The sequence below is a fragment of the Halictus rubicundus genome, unplaced genomic scaffold, assembly GCF_050948215.1.
Source record: "Halictus rubicundus isolate RS-2024b unplaced genomic scaffold, iyHalRubi1_principal scaffold0077, whole genome shotgun sequence".
NCBI classification, from domain to species: domain Eukaryota; kingdom Metazoa; phylum Arthropoda; class Insecta; order Hymenoptera; family Halictidae; genus Halictus; species Halictus rubicundus.
Genome location: NW_027488618.1, coordinates 631,364 through 646,012, shown reverse-complemented (window position 1 = coordinate 646,012; position 14,649 = coordinate 631,364).

The window sequence follows — 14,649 nt, the reverse complement described above, 5'->3', positions numbered from 1 at the left end:
GAGGGTAGGATATAATACAGGATATGATAGGATAGATGATATTATAGGATAGAGGACGGGATAGGATAGAGGATACGATCTTATGGAGGATAGGATAGGATGGAGGAAAGTATAGGGTAGTGGAAAGGATAGGATAGAGGATAGGATAGGGGATTGGATAGGATAGAGGATAGGAGGCGAAAGAGGATAGGATTGGATAGAGGATAGGATAGGATAGAGGATAGGATAGGATAGAGGATAGGATAGGATAGAGGATAGGATATGATAGGGAATAGGATAGGATAGAGGACAGGATAGGATAGAGGATAGGATTGGATAGAGGATAGGATATGGGATTGGATAGGATAGAGCAGACGATAGCGGATAGGATAGGGGATTGGACTGGATAGAGGATAGGATATGACAGAGGATAGGATAGGATAGACGATAGGATAGAGAATAGGATAGGATAGAGGATAGGCTAGGATAGAGCAGACGATAGAGAATACGATATGATTCAGGATAGGATAGGATAGAGCAGACGATAGCGGATAGGATAGGGGATTGGATAGGATAGAGAATAGGATAGGATAGAGGATTGACTAGGATAGAGGAAAGGATAGGATAGAGGATAGGATAGGATAGAGGATAGGATAGGATAGAGGATAGGATAGGATAGAGGATAGGATAGGATAGAGGATAGGATAGAGGATAGAGGATAGGATAGAGGATAGGATAGAGGATAGGATAGAGGATTGGATAGGATAGGGGATATTATAGGATAGAGGGTAGGATAGGATAGCGGATAGGATAGGATATAGGATAGGATAGGAAAGAGGATAGGATAGGATAGAGGGTAGGATAGAGGATAGAGGATAGGATAGAGGATAGGATAGAGGACTGGATATTATAGGGGATATTATAGGATAGAGGGTAGGATAGGATAGGGGATTGGATAGGATAGAGGATAGGATAGGATAGAGGATAGGATAGAGGATTGGTTAGAGGATTGGATAGGGTAGGGGATATTATAGGATAGAGGGTAGGATAGGATAGCGGATAGGATAGGATATAGGATAGGATAGGAAAGAGGATAGGATAGGATAGAGGGTAGGATGGGATAGAGGATAGGATAGGATAGAGGATAGGATACGATAGAGGATATGATAGGATAGAGGATAGGATAGGATAGAGGATAGGATAGGATAGAGGATAAGATAGAGGATAGGATAGGATTGAGGATAGGATAGGATAGAGGATAGGATAGGATAGGATAGAGGATAGGATAGGATAGGATAGATGATAGGATAGAGGATAGGATAGGATAGAGGATAGGATAGGGTAGAGGATAGGATAGGATAGAGGATAGGATAGGATAGAGGATAGGATAGGATAGAGGATAGGATAGGATAGAGGATAGGATAGGATAGAGGATAGGCTAGGATAGGATAGAGGATAGGATATAGGATTGGATATGATAGAGAATAGGATATAGGATTGGATATGATAGAGGATAGGATACTATAGACGATAGGATAGGGGATTGGATATTATAGAGGATAGGATAGGATTGAGGATAGGAAAGGTTAGAGGCTCGGATATTATAGAGGATAGGATATAATACAGGATATGATAGGATAGATGATATTATAGGATAGAGGACGGGATAGGATAGAGGATACGATCTTATGGAGGATAGGATAGTATGGAGGAAAGTATAGGGTAGTGGAAAGGATAGGATAGAGGATAGGATAGGGGATTGGATAGGAGAGAGGATAGGAGGCGAAAGAGGATGGGATTGGATAGAGAATAGGATAGAGGATAGGATAGAGGATTGGATAGGATAGAGGATATTATAGGATAGAGGATGGGATAGGATAGTGGATAGGATAGGATGAAGTATAGGATAGAATTGAGGATAGGATAGGATAGAGGATAGGATAGGATAGAGGATAGGACAGGATAGAGGATAGGATATGATAGGGAATAGGATAGGATAGAGGATAGGTTAGGATAGAGGATAGGATAGAATTGAGGATAGGATATGCTTGAGGATAGGATAGGATAGAGGATAGGATAGGATACAGGATAGGATAGGATAGAGGATAGGATAGGATAGAGGATATGCTAGGATAGGATAGAGGATAGGATATAGGATTGGATATGATAGAGAATAGGATATAGGATTGGATATGATAGAGGATAGGATACTATAGACGATAGGATAGGGGATTGGATATTATAGAGGATAGGATAGGATTGAGGATAGGAAAGGTTGGAGGCTCGGATATTATAGAGGATAGGATATAATACAGGATATGATATGATAGATGATATTATAGGATAGAGGACGGGATAGGATAGAGGATACGATCTTATGGAGGATAGGATAGTATGGAGGAAAGTATAGGGTAGTGGAAAGGATAGGATAGAGGATAGGATAGGGGATTGGATAGGAGAGAGGATAGGAGGCGAAAGAGGATGGGATTGGATAGAGAATAGGATAGAGGATAGGATAGAGGATTGGATAGGATAGAGGATATTATAGGATAGAGGATGGGATAGGATAGTGGATAGGATAGGATGAAGTATAGGATAGAATTGAGGATAGGATAGGATAGAGGATAGGATAGGATAGAGGATAGGGCAGGATAGAGGATAGGATATGATAGGGAATAGGATAGGATAGAGGAAAGGATAGGATAGAGGATAGTATTGGATAGAGGATAGGACAGGGTAGAGGATAGGATAGGATAGAGGATAGGATAGGATAGAGGATAGGATAGGATAGATTATAGGGTAGGATAGAGGATAGGATAGGATTCAGGATAGGATAGGATAGAGGATAGGATAAGATAGAGGATAGGATAGAGGATTGGATAGGATAGGATAAGATAGAGGATACGATAGGGGATTGGATAGGATAAGGGATAGGATCGGATAGAGGATAAGATAGGGGATTGGATAGGATAGAGTATAGGATACGATAGAGGATCGGATAGGATACAGGATAGGATAGGGGATTGGATAGGATAGAGGATAGGAGACGATAGAGGATAGGATAGGGGATTGGATAGGATAGAGAATAGGATTGGATAGAGAATAGGATAGAGGATAGGATAGGATAGAGGAAAGGATAGGATAGGATAGAGGATAGGATAGAGGATAGGATAGGATAGAGGATAGGATAGGATAGAGGATAGGATAGGATAGAGGATAGGATAGGATAGAGCATAGGATAGGATAGAGGATAGGATAGAGGATTGGATAGGATAGGATAAGATAGAGGATACGATATAGGATTGGATAGGATAGAGAATAGGATACGATAGAGGATAGGATTGGATAGAGAATAGGATAGGATAGAGGATACGATAGGATAGAGGATAGGATAGAGGATAGGATATAGGATTGGATAGGATAGGATAAGATAGAGGATAGGATAGAGGATTGGATAGGATAGGATAAGATAGAGGATAAGATAAGGGATTGGATAGGATAGCGGATAGGATAGGATAGAGGATACGATATTATAGAGGATAGGATAGGATAGAGGATAGGATCGGATAAAGGATAAGATAGGGGATTGGATAGGATAGAGTATAGGATACGATAGAGGATCGGATAGGATAGAGGATAGGATAGGGGATTGGATAGGATAGAGGTTAGGATAGGGGATTATATAGGAAAGAGGATAGGATAGGATAGAGGATAGGATAGGATAGGATAGAGGATAGGATATAGGATTGGATATGATAGAGGATAGGATACTATAGACGATAGGATAGGGGATTGGATAGGATAGAGGATACGATAGGATTGAGGATAGGATAGGTTAGAGGCTCGGATATTATAGAGGGTAGGATATAATACAGGATATGATAGGATAGATGATATTATAGGATAGATTACGGGATAGGATAGAGAATACGATCTTATGGAGGATAGGATAGGATGGAGGAAAGTATAGGGTAGTGGAAAGGATAGGATAGAGGATAGGATAGGGGATTGAATAGGATAGAGGATAGGAGGCGAAAGAGGATAGGATTGGATAGAGGATAGGATAGGATAGAGGATAGGATAGGATAGAGGATAGGATAGGATAGAGGATAGGATATGATAGGGAATAGGATAGGATAGAGGACAGGATAGGATAGAGGATAGGATTGGATAGAGGATAGGATATGGGATTGGATAGGATAGAGCAGACGATAGCGGATAGGATAGGGGATTGGACTGGATAGAGGATACGATATGACAGAGGATAGGATAGGATAGACGATAGGATAGAGAATAGGATAGGATAGAGGATAGGCTAGGATAGAGCAGACGATAGAGAATACGATATGATTCAGGATAGGATAGGATAGAGCAGACGATAGCGGATATTATAGGGGATTGGATAGGATAGAGAATAGGATAGGATAGAGGATTGACTAGGATAGAGGATAGGATAGGATAGAGGATAGGATAGGATAGAGGATAGGATAGGATAGAGGATAGGATAGGATAGAGGATAGGATAGGATAGAGGATAGGATAGGATAGAGGATAGGATAGGATAGAGGATAGGATAGAGGATAGAGGATAGGATAGAGGATAGGATAGAGGATAGGATAGAGGATTGGATAGGATAGGGGATATTATAGGATAGAGGGTAGGATAGGATAGCGGATAGGATAGGATATAGGATAGGATAGGAAAGAGGATAGGATAGGATAGAGGGTAGGATAGAGGATAGAGGATAGGATAGAGGATAGGATAGAGGACTGGATATTATAGGGGATATTATAGGATAGAGGGTAGGATAGGATAGGGGATTGGATAGGATAGAGGATAGGATAGGATAGAGGATAGGATAGAGGATTGGTTAGAGGATTGGATAGGGTAGGGGATATTATAGGATAGAGGGTAGGATAGGATAGCGGATAGGATAGGATATAGGATAGGATAGGAATGAGGATAGGATAGGATAGAGGGTAGGATGGGATAGAGGATAGGATAGGATAGAGGATAGGATACGATAGAGGATATGATAGGATAGAGGATAGGATAGGATAGAGGATAGGATAGGATAGAGGATAAGATAGAGGATAGGATAGGATTGAGGATAGGATAGGATAGAGGATAGGATAGGATAGGATAGGATAGAGGATAGGATAGGATAGGATAGATGATAGGATAGAGGATAGGATAGGATAGAGGATAGGATAGGGTAGAGGATAGGATAGGATAGAGGATAGGATAGGATAGAGGATAGGATAGGATAGAGGATAGGATAGGATAGAGGATAGGCTAGGATAGGATAGAGGATAGGATACAGGATTGGATATGATAGAGAATAGGATATAGGATTGGATATGATAGAGGATAGGATACTATAGACGATAGGATAGGGGATTGGATATTATAGATGATAGGATAGGATTGAGGATAGGAAAGGTTAGAGGCTCGGATATTATAGAGGATAGGATATAATACAGGATATGATAGGATAGATGATATTATAGGATAGAGGACGGGATAGGATAGAGGATACGATCTTATGGAGGATAGGATAGTATGGAGGAAAGTATAGGGTAGTGGAAAGGATAGGATAGAGGATAGGATAGGGGATTGGATAGGAGAGAGGATAGGAGGCGAAAGGGGATGGGATTGGATAGAGAATAGGATAGAGGATAGGATAGAGGATTGGATAGGATACAGGATATTATAGGATAGAGGATGAGATAGGATAGTGGATAGGATAGGATGAAGTATAGGATAGAATTGAGGATAGGATAGGATAGAGGATAGGATAGGATAGAGGATAGGACAGGATAGAGGATAGGATATGATAGGGAATAGGATAGGATAGAGGACAGGATAGGATAGAGGATAGTATTGGATAGAGGATAGGACAGGGTAGAGGATAGGATAGGATAGAGGATAGGATAGGATAGAGGATAGGATAGGATAGATTATAGGGTAGGATAGAGGATAGGATAGGATTCAGGATAGGATAGGATAGAGGATAGGATAAGATAGAGGATAGGATAGAGGATTGGATAGGATAGGATAAGATAGAGGATAAGATAGGGGATTGGATAGGATAAGGGATAGGATCGGATAGAGGATAAGATAGGGGATTGGATAGGATAGAGTATAGGATACGATAGAGGATCGGATAGGATACAGGATAGGATAGGGGATTGGATAGGATAGAGGATAGGAGACGATAGAGGATAGGATAGGGGATTGGATAGGATAGAGAATAGGATTGGATAGAGAATAGGATAGAGGATAGGATAGGATAGAGGAAAGGATAGGATAGGATAGAGGATAGGATAGAGGATAGGATAGGATAGAGGATAGGATAGGATAGAGGATAGGATAGGGTAGAGGATAGGATAGGATAGAGCATAGGATAGGATAGAGGATAGGATAGAGGATTGGATAGGATAGGATAAGATAGAGGATAAGATAAGGGATTGGATAGGATAGCGGATAGGATAGGATAGAGGATACGATATTATAGAGGATAGGATAGGATAGAGGATAGGATCGGATAGAGGATAAGATAGGGGATTGGATAGGATAGAGTATAGGATACGATAGAGGATCGGATAGGATAGAGGATAGGATAGGGAATTGGATAGGATAGAGGTTAGGATAGGGGATTGTATAGGAAAGAGGATAGGATAGGATAGAGGATAGGATAGGATAGGATAGAGGATAGGATAGGATAGGATAGAGGATAGGATATAGGATTGGATATGATAGAGGATAGGATACTATAGACGATAGGATAGGGGATTGGATAGGATAGAGGATACGATAGGATTGAGGATAGGATAGGTTAGAGGCTCGGATATTATAGAGGGTAGGATATAATACAGGATATGATAGGATAGATTATATTATAGGATAGAGGACGGGATAGGATAGAGGATACGATCTTATGGAGGATAGGATAGGATGGAGGAAAGTATAGGGTAGTGGAAAGGATAGGATAGAGGATAGGATAGGGGATTGGATAGGATAGAGGATAGGAGGCGAAAGAGGATAGGATTGGATAGAGGATAGGATAGGATAGAGGATAGGATAGGATAGAGGATAGGATAGGATAGAGGATAGGATAGAGGATAGAGGATAGGATAGAGGATAGGATAGAGGATAGGATAGAGGATTGGATAGGATAGGGGATATTATAGGATAGAGGGTAGGATAGGATAGCGGATAGGATAGGATATAGGATAGGATAGGAAAGAGGATAGGATAGGATAGAGGGTATGATAGAGGATAGAGGATAGGATAGAGGATAGGATAGAGGACTGGATATTATAGGGGATATTATAGGATAGAGGGTAGGATAGGATAGGGGATTGGATAGGATAGAGGATAGGATAGGATAGAGGATAGGATAGAGGATTGGTTAGAGGATTGGATAGGGTAGGGGATATTATAGGATAGAGGGTAGGATAGGATAGCGGATAGGATAGGATATAGGATAGGATAGGAAAGAGGATAGGATAGGATAGAGGGTAGGATGGGATAGAGGATAGGATAGGATAGAGGATAGGATACGATAGAGGATATGATAGGATAGAGGATAGGATAGGATAGAGGATAGGATAGGATAGAGGATAGGATAGAGGATAGGATAGGATTGAGGATAGGATAGGATAGAGGATAGGATAGGATAGAGGATAGGATAGGATAGAGCATAGGATAGGATAGAGGATAGGATAGAGGATTGGATAGGATAGGATAAGATAGAGGATACGATATAGGATTGGATAGGATAGAGAATAGGATACGATAGAGGATAGGATTGGATAGAGAATAGGATAGGATAGAGGATACGATAGGATAGAGGATAGGATAGAGGATAGGATATAGGATTGGATAGGATAGGATAAGATAGAGGATAGGATAGAGGATTGGATAGGATAGGATAAGATAGAGGATAAGATAAGGGATTGGATAGGATAGCGGATAGGATAGGATAGAGGATACGATATTATAGAGGATAGGATAGGATAGAGGATAGGATCGGATAGAGGATAAGATAGGGGATTGGATAGGATAGAGTATAGGATACGATAGAGGATCGGATAGGATAGAGGATAGGATAGGGAATTGGATAGGATAGAGGTTAGGATAGGGGATTGTATAGGAAAGAGGATAGGATAGGATAGAGGATAGGATAGGATAGGATAGAGGATAGGATAGGATAGGATAGAGGATAGGATATAGGATTGGATATGATAGAGGATAGGATACTATAGACGATAGGATAGGGGATTGGATAGGATAGAGGATACGATAGGATTGAGGATAGGATAGGTTAGAGGCTCGGATATTATAGAGGGTAGGATATAATACAGGATATGATAGGATAGATTATATTATAGGATAGAGGACGGGATAGGATAGAGGATACGATCTTATGGAGGATAGGATAGGATGGAGGAAAGTATAGTCTAGTGGAAAGGATAGGATAGAGGATAGGATAGGGGATTGGATAGGATAGAGGATAGGAGGCGAAAGAGGATAGGATTGGATAGAGGATAGGATAGGATAGAGGATAGGATAGGATAGACGATAGGATAGGATAGAGGATAGGATATGATAGGGAATAGGATAGGATAGAGGACAGGATAGGATAGAGGATAGGATTGGATAGAGGATAGGATATGGGATTGGATAGGATAGAGCAGACGATAGCGGATAGGATAGGGGATTGGATTGGATAGAGGATAGGATATGACAGAGGATAGGATAGGATAGACGATAGGATAGAGAATAGGATAGGATAGAGGATAGGCTAGGATAGAGAAGACGATAGAGAATACGATATGATTCAGGATAGGATAGGATAGAGCAGACGATAGCGGATAGGATAGGGGATTGGATAGGATAGAGAATAGGATAGGATAGAGGATTGACTAGGATAGAGGATAGGATAGGATAGAGGTTAGGATAGGATAGAGGATAGGATAGGATAGAGGATAGGATAGGATAGAGGATAGGATAGAGGATAGAGGATAGGATAGAGGATAGGATAGAGGATTGGATAGGATAGGGGATATTATAGGATAGAGGGTAGGATAGGATAGCGGATAGGATAGGATATAGGATAGGATAGGAAAGAGGATAGGATAGGATAGAGGGTAGGATAGATGATAGAGGATAGGATAGAGGATAGGATAGAGGACTGGATATTATAGGGGATATTATAGGATAGAGGGTAGGATATGATAGGGGATTGGATAGGATAGAGGATAGGATAGGATAGAGGATAGGATAGAGGATTGGTTAGAGGATTGGATAGGGTAGGGGATATTATAGGATAGAGGGTAGGATAGGATAGCGGATAGGATAGGATATAGGATAGGATAGGAAAGAGGATAGGATAGGATAGAGGGTAGGATGGGATAGAGGATAGGATAGGATAGAGGATAGGATACGATAGAGGATATGATAGGATAGAGGGTAGGATAGATGATAGAGGATAGGATAGAGGATAGGATAGAGGACTGGATATTATAGGGGATATTATAGGATAGAGGGTAGGACATGATAGGGGATTGGATAGGATAGAGGATACGATAGGATAGAGGATAGGATAGGATAGAGGATAGGATAGGGTAGAGGATAGGATAGGATAGAGGATAGGATAGGATAGAGGATAGGATAGGATAGGATAGAGGATAGGATAGAATATAGGATAGAGGATTGGATAGGATAGAGGATAGGATACGATAGACGATATGATAGGGGATTGGATAGGATAGGATTGAGGATAGGATACGATAGACGATATGATAGGGGATTGGATAGGATAGGATTGAGGATAGGATAGGTTAGAGGCTCGGAAATTATAGAGGATAGGATATAATACAAGATATGATAGGATAGATGATATTATAGGATAGAGGACGGGATAGGATAGAGGATACGATCTTATGGAGGATAGGATATAATAGAGGAAAGTATAGGGCAGTGGAAAGTATAGGATAGAGGATAGGATGGGGGATTGGATAGGATAGAGGATAGGATAGGATTGAGGCTAGGATAGGATAGTGGATAGGATAGGATAGAGGATAGGATAGTATAGGATAGAGGATAGGATAGAGGATAGGATAGAGGATAGGATAGAGGATAGAGGATAAGATAGGGGATTGGATAGGATAGAGTATAGGATTCGAGAGAGGATCGGATAGGATAGAGGATAGGATAGGGGATTGGTTAGGATAGAGGATAGGATAGGGGATTGGATAGGATAGAGGATAGGATAGGGGATTGTATAGGAAAGAGGATATGATAGGATAGAGGATAGGATATTATAGAGGATAGGATCGGATAGAGGATAGGATAGGATAGAGGATAGGATAGGATTGAGGCTAGGATAGGATAGTGGATAGGATAGGATAGAGGATAATATAGGATAGGATAGAGGATAGGATAGAGGATAGGATAGAGGATAGGATAGAGGATAGGATAGATAATAGGATAGAGGATAGGATAGAGGATAGGATAGGATAGAGGATAGGATAGGATAGAGGATAGAGGATAGGATAGGATAGAGGATAGGATAGGATAGAGGATAGGATAGGATAGAGGATAGGATAGGATAGAGGATAGGATAGGATAGAGGATAGGATAGGATAGAGGATTGGATAGGATAGAGGATAGGATAGGATAGAGGATAGGATAGGATAGAGGATAGGATAGGATAGAGGATAGGACAGGATAGAGGATAGGATAGGATAGGATAGAGGATGGGATAGAGGATAGGATAGAGGATAGGATAGAGGATAGGATAGAGGATTGGATAGGATAGAGTATATTATAGAATGGAAGATAGGATAGGATAGCGGATAGGTTAGGATGGAGTATAGGATACGAATGAGGATAGGATAGGGTTGAGGATAGGATAGGATAGGATAGAGGATAGGAGGCGAAAGAGGATAGGATTGGATAGAGAATAGGATAGAGGGTAGGATAGAGGATAGGATAGGATAGAGGATAGGATAGGATAGAGAATAGGATACGACACAGGATAGGGTAGGATTCAGGATAGGATAGGATAGAGGATAGGATATAGGATTGGATAGGATAGAGGACAGGGTAGGATAGCGGATAGGATAGAGGATAGGATAGAGGATAGGATAGATGATTGGATAGGATAGAGGATAGGATAGGGGATTGGATAGGATAGAGAATAGGATTGGATAGAGAATAGGATAGAGGATAGGATAGGATAGAGGAAAGGATAGGATAGGATAGAGGATAGGATAGAGGATAGGATAGGATAGAGGATAGGATAGGATAGAGGATAGGATAGGATAGAGGATAGGATAGGATAGAGCATAGGATAGGATAGAGGATAGGATAGAGGATTGGATAGGATAGGATAAGATAGAGGATACGATATAGGATTGGATAGGATAGAGAATAGGATACGATAGAGGATAGGATTGGATAGAGAATAGGATAGGATAGAGGATACGATAGGATAGAGGATAGGATAGAGGATAGGATATAGGATTGGATAGGATAGGATAAGATAGAGGATAGGATAGAGGATTGGATAGGATAGGATAAGATAGAGGATAAGATAAGGGATTGGATAGGATAGCGGATAGGATAGGATAGAGGATACGATATTATAGAGGATAGGATAGGATAGAGGATAGGATCGGATAAAGGATAAGATAGGGGATTGGATAGGATAGAGTATAGGATACGATAGAGGATCGGATAGGATAGAGGATAGGATAGGGGATTGGATAGGATAGAGGTTAGGATAGGGGATTATATAGGAAAGAGGATAGGATAGGATAGAGGAAAGGATAGGATAGGATAGAGGATAGGATATAGGATTGGATATGATAGAGGATAGGATACTATAGACGATAGGATAGGGGATTGGATAGGATAGAGGATACGATAGGATTGATGATAGGATAGGTTAGAGGCTCGGATATTATAGAGGGTAGGATATAATACAGGATATGATAGGATAGATGATATTATAGGATAGAGGACGGGATAGGATAGAGGATACGATCTTATGGAGGATAGGATAGGATGGAGGAAAGTATAGGGTAGTGGAAAGGATAGGATAGAGGATAGGATAGGGGATTGGATAGGATAGAGGATAGGAGGCGAAAGAGGATAGGATTGGATAGAGGATAGGTTAGGATAGAGGATAGGATAGGATAGAGGACAGGATAGGATAGAGGATAGGATTGGATAGAGGATAGGATATGGGATTGGATAGGATAGAGCAGACGATAGCGGATAGGATAGGGGATTGGACTGGATAGAGGATAGGATATGACAGAGGATAGGATAGGATAGACGATAGGATAGAGAATAGGATAGGATAGAGGATAGGCTAGGATAGAGCAGACGATAGAGAATACGATATGATTCAGGATAGGATAGGATAGAGCAGACGATAGCGGATAGGATAGGGGATTGGATAGGATAGAGAATAGGATAGGATAGAGGATTGACTAGGATAGAGGATAGGATAGGATAGAGGATAGGATAGGATAGAGGATAGGATAGGATAGAGTATAGGATAGGATAGAGGATAGGATAGAGGATAGAGCATAGGATAGAGGATAGGATAGAGGATAGGATAGAGGATAGGATAGAGGATAGGATAGAGGATTGGATAGGATAGGGGATATTATAGGATAGAGGGTAGGATAGGATAGCGGATAGGATAGGATATAGGATAGGATAGGAAAGAGGATAGGATAGGATAGAGGGTAGGATAGAGGATAGAGGATAGGATAGAGGATAGGATAGAGGACTGGATATTATAGGGGATATTATAGGATAGAGGGTAGGATAGGATAGGGGATTGGATAGGATAGAGGATAGGATAGGATAGAGGATAGGATAGGATAGAGGATAGGATAGGATAGGGGATATTATAGGATAGAGGGTAGGATAGGATAGCGGATAGGATAGGATATAGGATAGGATAGGAAAGAGGATAGGATAGGATAGAGGGTAGGATAGAGGATAGAGGATAGGATAGAGGATAGGATAGAGGACTGGATATTATAGGGGATATTATAGGATAGAGGGTAGGATAGGATAGGGGATTGGATAGGATAGAGGATAGGATAGGATAGAGGATAGGATAGGATAGGATAGAGGATAGGATAGAATATAGGATAGAGGATTGGATAGGATAGAGGATATTATAGAATAGAAGATAGGATAGGATAGCGGATAGGTTAGGATGGAGTATAGGATCCGAATGAGGATAGGATAGAGTTGAGGATAGAAGAGGATAGGATAGAGGATAGGATATAGGATTGGATATGATAGAGGATAGGATACGATAGACGATATGATAGGGGATTGGATAGGATAGGATTGAGGATAGGATAGGTTAGAGGCTCGGAAATTATAGAGGATAGGATATAATACAAGATATGATAGGATAGATGATATTATAGGATAGAGGACGGGATAGGATAGAGAATACGATCTTATGGAGGATAGGATATAATAGAGGAAAGTATAGGGCAGTGGAAAGTATAGGATAGAGGATAGGATGAGGGATTGGATAGGATAGAGGATAGGATAGGATTGAGGCTAGGATAGGATAGTGGATAGGATAGGATAGAGGATAGGATAGGATAGGATAGAGGATAGGATAGAGGATAGGATAGAGGATAGGATAGAGGATAGGATAGAGGATAGAGGATAAGATAGGGGATTGGATAGGATAGAATATAGGATTCGAGAGAGGATCTGATAGGATAGAGGATAGGATAGGGGATTGGTTAGGATAGAGGATAGGATAGGGGATTGGATAGGATAGAGGATAGGATAGGATTGAGGCTAGGATAGGATAGTGGATAGGATAGGATAGAGGATAATATAGGATAGGATAGAGGATAGGATAGAGGATAGGATAGAGGATAGGATAGAGGATAGGATAGAGGATAGGATAGAGGATAGGATAGAGGATAGGATAGGATAGAGGATAGAGGATAGGATAGGATAGAGGATAGGATAGGATAGAGGATAGGATAGGATAGAGGATAGGATAGGATAGAGGATAGGATAGGATAGAGGATAGGATAGGATAGAGGATTGGATAGGATAGAGGATAGGATAGGATAGAGGATAGGATAGGATAGAGGATAGGATAGGATAGAGGATAGGACAGGATAGAGGATAGGATAGGATAGGATAGAGGATGGGATAGAGGATAGGATAGAGGATAGGATAGAGGATAGGATAGAGGATTGGATAGGATAGAGGATATTATAGAATGGAAGATAGGATAGGATAGCGGATAGGTTAGGATGGAGTATAAGATACGAATGAGGATAGGATAGGGTTGAGGATAGGATAGGATAGGATAGAGGATAGGAGGCGAAAGAGGATAGGATTGGATAGAGAATAGGATAGAGGGTAGGATAGAGGATAGGATAGGATAGAGGATAGAATAGGATAGAGGATAGGATACGATACAGGATAGGGTAGGATTCAGGATAGGATAGGATAGAGGATAGGATATAGGATTGGATAGGATAGAGGACAGGGTAGGATAGCGGATAGGATAGAGGATAGGATAGAGGATAGGATAGATGATTGGATAGGATAGAGGATAGGATAGGGGATTGGATAGGATAGAGGATAGGAT